Consider the following 6,591-nt stretch of genomic DNA (forward strand, 5'->3'; position numbering starts at 1 on the left):
CAGGAAGTTGTTCCTGTGGCACCTACACCAATTGAAGTGGAAGCTTATGATAGTGATCATGAAACTTCGGATCAAGTCACTACCAAACCTCGTAGGTCGATAAGGATGCGTACTACTTCAGAGTGGTACGTAATCCTGTCTTGGAAGTCATGTTGCTAGACAACAATGAACCTACGAGCTATGGAGAAGCGATGGTGGGCCCATATTCCGACAAATGGTTAGGAGCCATGAAATCCGAGATAAATGGATCTTTGAGAAGGAGACGGACGTGGACGGTAATGTTACCGTCTATGAAGCTCGACTTGTGGCAAAGAGTATTTCCACAAGTTCAAGGAGTTGACTACGATGAGATTTTCTCATCCGTAGCTATGCTTAAGTCCGTCGGAATCATGTTAGCATTAGCTGCATTTATGAAATCTGGCAGATGGATGTCAAAACAAGTTTCCTTACCAGTTTTCGTAAGGAAAGGTTGTATGTGATACAATCAGAAAGGTTTTGTCGATCCTAAGGATGCTAAAAGGTATGCTAGCTCCAGCGATCCTTCCATGGACTAGAGCAAGCATCTCGGAGTCAGAATATACGCTTTGATGGAGTGATCAAAGTTTTTGGGTTTATACAAAGTTTGTTAGAAACTTGTGTTTACAATAAAGTGAGTGGGAGCGCTACAACATTTCTGATAAGTATATGTGAATGACATATTGTAGATCCGAAATGATGTAAAATTTCTGGAAAGCATAAAGGGTTGTTTGAAAGGAGTTTTTCAAAGGAAGACCTGGATAAAGCTGCTTACATATTGGGCATCAAGATCTATAGAGATAGATCAAGACACCTGATGATACTTTCAAAGAACGCACACCTTGACATGTTTTTGAAAGAGTTCAAAATAGATCAGCAAAGAAGGAGTTCTTGGCTGTGTTACAAGGTGTGAGTATTGAGTAAGACTCAAGACCTGACCACAGCAGAAGAGAGAGAAAGGACGAAGGTCGTCCCCTATGCTTTAGACGTAGGCTCTACAGTATGCTATGCTGTGTACCGCACATGAAGTGTGCCTTGCCATGAGTTGGTCAAGGGGTACAATAGTGATCCGGGAATGGATCACATGACAGCGGTCGAACTTATCCTTAGTATCTAGTGGACTAAGGAATTTTCTCGATTATGGAGGTGAAAAAGAGTTCGTCGTAAAGGGTTACGTCGATGCGAACTTTGACACTAATCCGGATGACTCTGAGTAGTAGACCGGATTCGTATAGTAGAGCAGTTATTTGAAATGGCTCCAAATAGCGCGTGGTAGCATCCACAAGATGACATAGATATTCGTAAAGCACACACGGATCTGAAAGGTTCAGACCCGTTGACTACAACCTCTCTCACAAGCATAACATGATCAAACTAGAACTCATTGAGTGTTAATCACATAGTGATGTGAACTAGATTGTTGACTCTAGTAAACTCTTTGGATGTTAGTCACATGGTGATGGGACCTGTGAGTGTTAATCACATGGTGATGTGAACTAGATTATTGACTCTAGTGCAAGTGGGAGACTGTTGGAAATATGCCCTAGAGGCTATAATAAATTGGTTATTATTATATTTCCTTGTTCATGATAATCGTTTATTATCCATGCTAAAATTGTATTGATAGGAAACTCAGATACATGTGTGGATACATAGACAACACCATGTCCCTAGTAAGCCTCTAGTTGACTAGCTCGTTGATCAATAGATGGTTACGGTTTCCTGACCATGGACATTGGATGTCGTTGATAACGGGATCACATCATTAGGAGAATGATGTGATGGACGAGACCCAATCCTAAGCCTAGCACAAGATCGTGTAGTTCGTTTGCTCAGACATTTTCTAATGTCAAGTATCATTTCCTTAGACCATGAGATTGTGCAACTCCCGGATACCGTAGGAATGCTTTGGGTGTACCAAACGTCACAACGTAACTGGGTGGCTATAAAGGTGCACTACAGGTATCTCCGAAAGTGTCTGTTGGGTTGGCACGAATCGAGACTGGGATTTGTCACTCCGTGTAAACGGAGAGGTATCTCTGGGCCCACTCGGTAGGACATCATCATAATGTGCACAATCTGACCAAGGAGTTGATCACAGGATGATGTGTTACGGAACGAGTAAAGAGACTTGCCGGTAACGAGATTGAACAAGGTATCGGAATACCGACGATCGAATCTCGGGCAAGTACCATACCGGTAGACAAAGGGAATTGGGTACGGGATTGATTGAATCCTCGACATCGTGGTTCATCCGATGAGATCATCGAGGAGCATGTGGGAGCCAACATGGGTATCCAGATCCCGCTGTTGGTTATTGACCGGAGAGTCGTCTCGGTCATGTCTGCATGTCTCCCGAACCCGTAGGGTCTACACACTTAAGGTTCGGTGACGCTAGGGTTATAGTTATATTAGTATGCGGTAACCCGAAAGTTGTTCGGAGTCCCGGATGAGATCCCGGACGTCACGAGGAGTTCCGGAATGGTCCGGAGGTAAAGATTTATATATGGGAAGTCTTATTTTGGTCGCCGGAAAAGTTTCGCACTTTATCGGTATTGTACCGGGAGTGCCGAAAGGGGTCCGGGGGTCCACCAAGGGGGTCCACCAGCCCCGGGGGGGCACATGGGCTGTAGGGGGTGCGCCTTGGCCTATATGGGCCAAGGGCACCAGCCCCAAGAGGCCCATGCGCCAAGAGATAAGAAAAAAGGGAGAGTCCTAAAGGGGGAAGGCACCTCCGAGGTGCCTTGGGGAGGAAGGACTCCTCCCTGGCCGCACCCTTCCTTGGAGGAAGGGCCAAGGCTGCGCCCCCCCTCTCCCTTGGCCCTATATATAGTGGGTGAGAGGGAGGGCAGCAATACCTAAGCCCTGGCGCCTCCCTCTCCCTCCCGTGACACATCTCCCTCCTCCCGCAGCGCTTGGCGAAGCCCTGTTGGAATCCCGCTACTTCCACCACCACGCCGTCGTGCTGCTGGATCTCCATCAACCTCTTCTCCCCCCTTGCTGGATCAAGAAGGAGGAGACGTCGCTGCTCCGTACGTGTGTTGAACGCGGAGGTGCCGTCTGTTCGGCGCTAGGATCATCGGTGATTTGGATCACGACGAGTACGACTCCATCAACCCCGTTCACTTGAACGCTTCCGCTCGCGATCTACAAGGGTATGTAGATGCACTCCTTCCCTCTCGTTGCTAGTAAACTCCATAGATTGATCTTGGTGATGCGTAGAAAATTTTGAATTTCTGCTACGTTCCCCAACAGGGATTTGGGCTAGGATGAAAATGATAGGGTCTAGGGAAGGATTTGGGAATGACAAGCCACTCTGGAAACAAAGAAGAGGGCATCTTCTTCAGTTTCCAGACTATATAGCCACGGAAAAAGGAAATCTCAGGCAAAAACCTCAGAAAAACAAAAGAAAAAGAAAGGGCCAAAAATCAGGCTGTTACACGTAAAATGATAGCGCTTGTTGGGAGGCAACCCAATGAATAAAATTTATTTTTTGCTTTTTGCTTTCTGTTCTTGAGTGTTTGCACAATTATGATATTGTTATGATTGTGTTTTGTGTGTTTTAATTAGTGTTTGTGCCGAGCAAAGCCTTTAGGATCTTGTTGGGTGATAGTTGCTTTGATCTTGCTGAAAAACATAAACTTATGTGCTCACGAAAATAATTCTCATTTTTAACAGAAGAGTGCTTTTGATTTGATTATTTTTGCAGAAGATTAATATACAAAATTTTCACGTGGTACTAATTTTTCAGAATTTTTGAAGTTACAGAAGTATTTGAAATATCCAGATTGCTACAGACTGTTCTGTTTTTGACAGATTCTGTTTTCTTTGCGTTGTGTGCTTGTTTTGATTATTCTATAGTTTTCTTTGAAGAGTTTTTGCAATAGAAAAGTTGGAATATAGTAGATATAATGCAAGAATAAAATATGAATTGGTTTGCTACAATACTTATAGTAGTGATTTGTTTTCTTAAACTAACGAATTTCACGAAGATTTTGTTGAGTTTTGTGTGATTGAAGTTTTCAAGTTTTGGGTGATGTTACGATGGATGAAGGAATAAGGGGTAAGAAGAGCCTAAGCTTGGGGATGCCCATGGCATCCCAATCTATTATCCAAAGAGAACCAAGCAACTAAGCTTGGGGATGCCCGAGTGGCATCCCCTCTTTCTTCTTACGACCATCGGTATTTTACTCGGAACTATATTTTTATTCGTCACATCCTAGGAGTTTTGCTTGGAGTGTCTTGTATGATATGAGTATTTGCTTGTTTTGCTTTTTGTTTTAAGTCTCGAATCCGTGATGGACACACTTATTTGAGAGAGCCAAAATTATGCCATGACTTGTTAGAATTGCTCTCTATGCTTCGCTTAAATCTTTATGAGCTATGGAATTGCTCTAGTGCTTCACTTATATCTTTTTGAGCACGGTGTGCTTTATTATTTTTGAAGAAATACTCTCTTGCGTCACTTAGATTTATTTGAGAGTTAGTAAAATATTTAAGAAATTCTCTCTTGCTTCCCTCAAATTAATTTGAGAGAAAGAAATATTATGCTCATGATCTTCACTTATATTTGTTTGAGCTTATCAAAAGAAACACATGAAAATTAGTTCCAAAGTGTTAGATATCCAAGAAGGATATAATAAAAACTTTCATGAAGATCATTGGACAAAATAAACTTGATTCCTTGTAATAGTTTTGAGATATGATGATGTGATATGTGAGTCATGTTGATGAGTAATTATGCTTTAGTAAGAATACTGGTGTTAAGGTTTGTGATTCCCTATGCACACACGAAAGTAAATAGTTATGCAATGAAATTACATCCTACTTGTGGTGCATTATTCCGTGTTAGTTATGCTCAATGCTTGCTTATGAGATTATTCGTTTCTTGGTTGGTCGCTTCTCAATCTTTTGCTAGCCTTCATTTTGCACTAAGTATGATCACTACTTGTGCATCCAAAATCCTTCAAAATAGTTTTGCCACATGAGTCCACTATACCTACCTATATGCGGTATTCTTTTGCCGTTATAAGCAAATTTCTATGTGCCATCTCTAATTTTCAAAATAAACTTCTCTTTTGTGTGCTCGTACCGCTCGCGAGCCGGTGAGGGGTGGTCGATATTTTCCATGCTAGATGTGTTATTCTCACGATGAGTGTTTATTCACTTGTCATTGCACGAGAGTAAGGCAAAGGTATTAGGGATGCCCAGTCCTGAAATAAAAAATGAATTTACTTTATGTTGTCAAATAATAAATTCCTTGGAAAGTGTTGGTATGGAAGGCACCCGTGGATACGGTTAGCCATGGAAAGTGAAAGTATGGTGGAAAAATGAATAAACTTTATTTTCTGTGTGGGAACCGCCGATGATATATCTAGCATGGAAAGTGTTGGGAACTTTCAGTCATTTTCATTGGTGGGAAAAGCATGCCTCCCAAAATGTTTTTATCTCTCAATTTTTGCTTTGAGCTATGGCACCTCTACAAATCCGTACTTCCCTCCGCGAAGGGCCTTTCTTTTACTTTATGCAATTTTTATTTTAAATTTGAGTCTCCATCTTCTCTTATAAAGCACCAACTAAGGGGCACTATGATCATACTTGAGCATTGGGTGTAGCTAATATGCGAGTGTGTTTCATGAATGGATCAATGATTGAGCATAATGGGCTAGGGATAGCTTATTTTAGCGTTGATATTTTGAAAGACATGGTTGCTTGTTGATATGCTTGAGTATTTAAGTCTCATGTCAAAACTAGACTATTTCTTTGAACCATATAAAAGTCCAAATGTCCATGCTACAAAGAAAAGAATATGAGATGAATATGTTAGGCAGCATTCCACATCAAAAATTCTGTTTTTATCATTTACCTACTCGAGGACGAGCAGGAATTAAGCTTGGGGATGCTGATACGTCTCCAACGTATCTATAATTTTTTATTGTTCCATGCTGTTAATTATCATTCTTGGATGTTTTACAATCATTTTATATCATTTTTTGGTACTAACCTATCGACATAGTGCCAAGTGCCAGTTGATGTTTTCTACATGTTTTTTACATCGCAGGAAATCAATACCAAACGGAGTCCAAACACAACGAAACTTTTTGTGGCTTTTTTGGACTAGAAGACATCCAATGGGCCGGAGAAGCGCCTGGGGGTGCTCCGAGGGGAGCACAACCCACCAGGGCGCGCCTGGAGGCCCAGGGGCGCCCTGGTGTGTTGTGCCCACCTTGGGTGCCTCCCGAACCGCCTCTTTACTCTATAAATACCCCAATATTCCAGAAACCCTAGGGGAGTCGAGAAAAATCAATTCTAGCCGCCGCAAGTTCCAGAACCACCATATCCAATCTAGACACCATCACGGAGGGGTTCATCATTTCCATTGGTGCCTCTCCGATGATGCGTGAGTAGTCTTTTGTAGACCTACGGGTCCGTAGTTAGTAGCTAGATGGCTTCCTCTCTCTCCTTTGATTCTCAATACAATGGTCTCTTGGAGATCCATATGATGTAACTCTTTTGCGGTGTGTTTGTTGGGATCCGATGAACTTTGAGTTTATGATCAGATCTATGTTTTTATCC

This window comes from Aegilops tauschii, chromosome 4 (assembly GCF_002575655.3).
Source record: "Aegilops tauschii subsp. strangulata cultivar AL8/78 chromosome 4, Aet v6.0, whole genome shotgun sequence".
Taxonomy (NCBI): Eukaryota; Viridiplantae; Streptophyta; class Magnoliopsida; order Poales; family Poaceae; genus Aegilops; species Aegilops tauschii.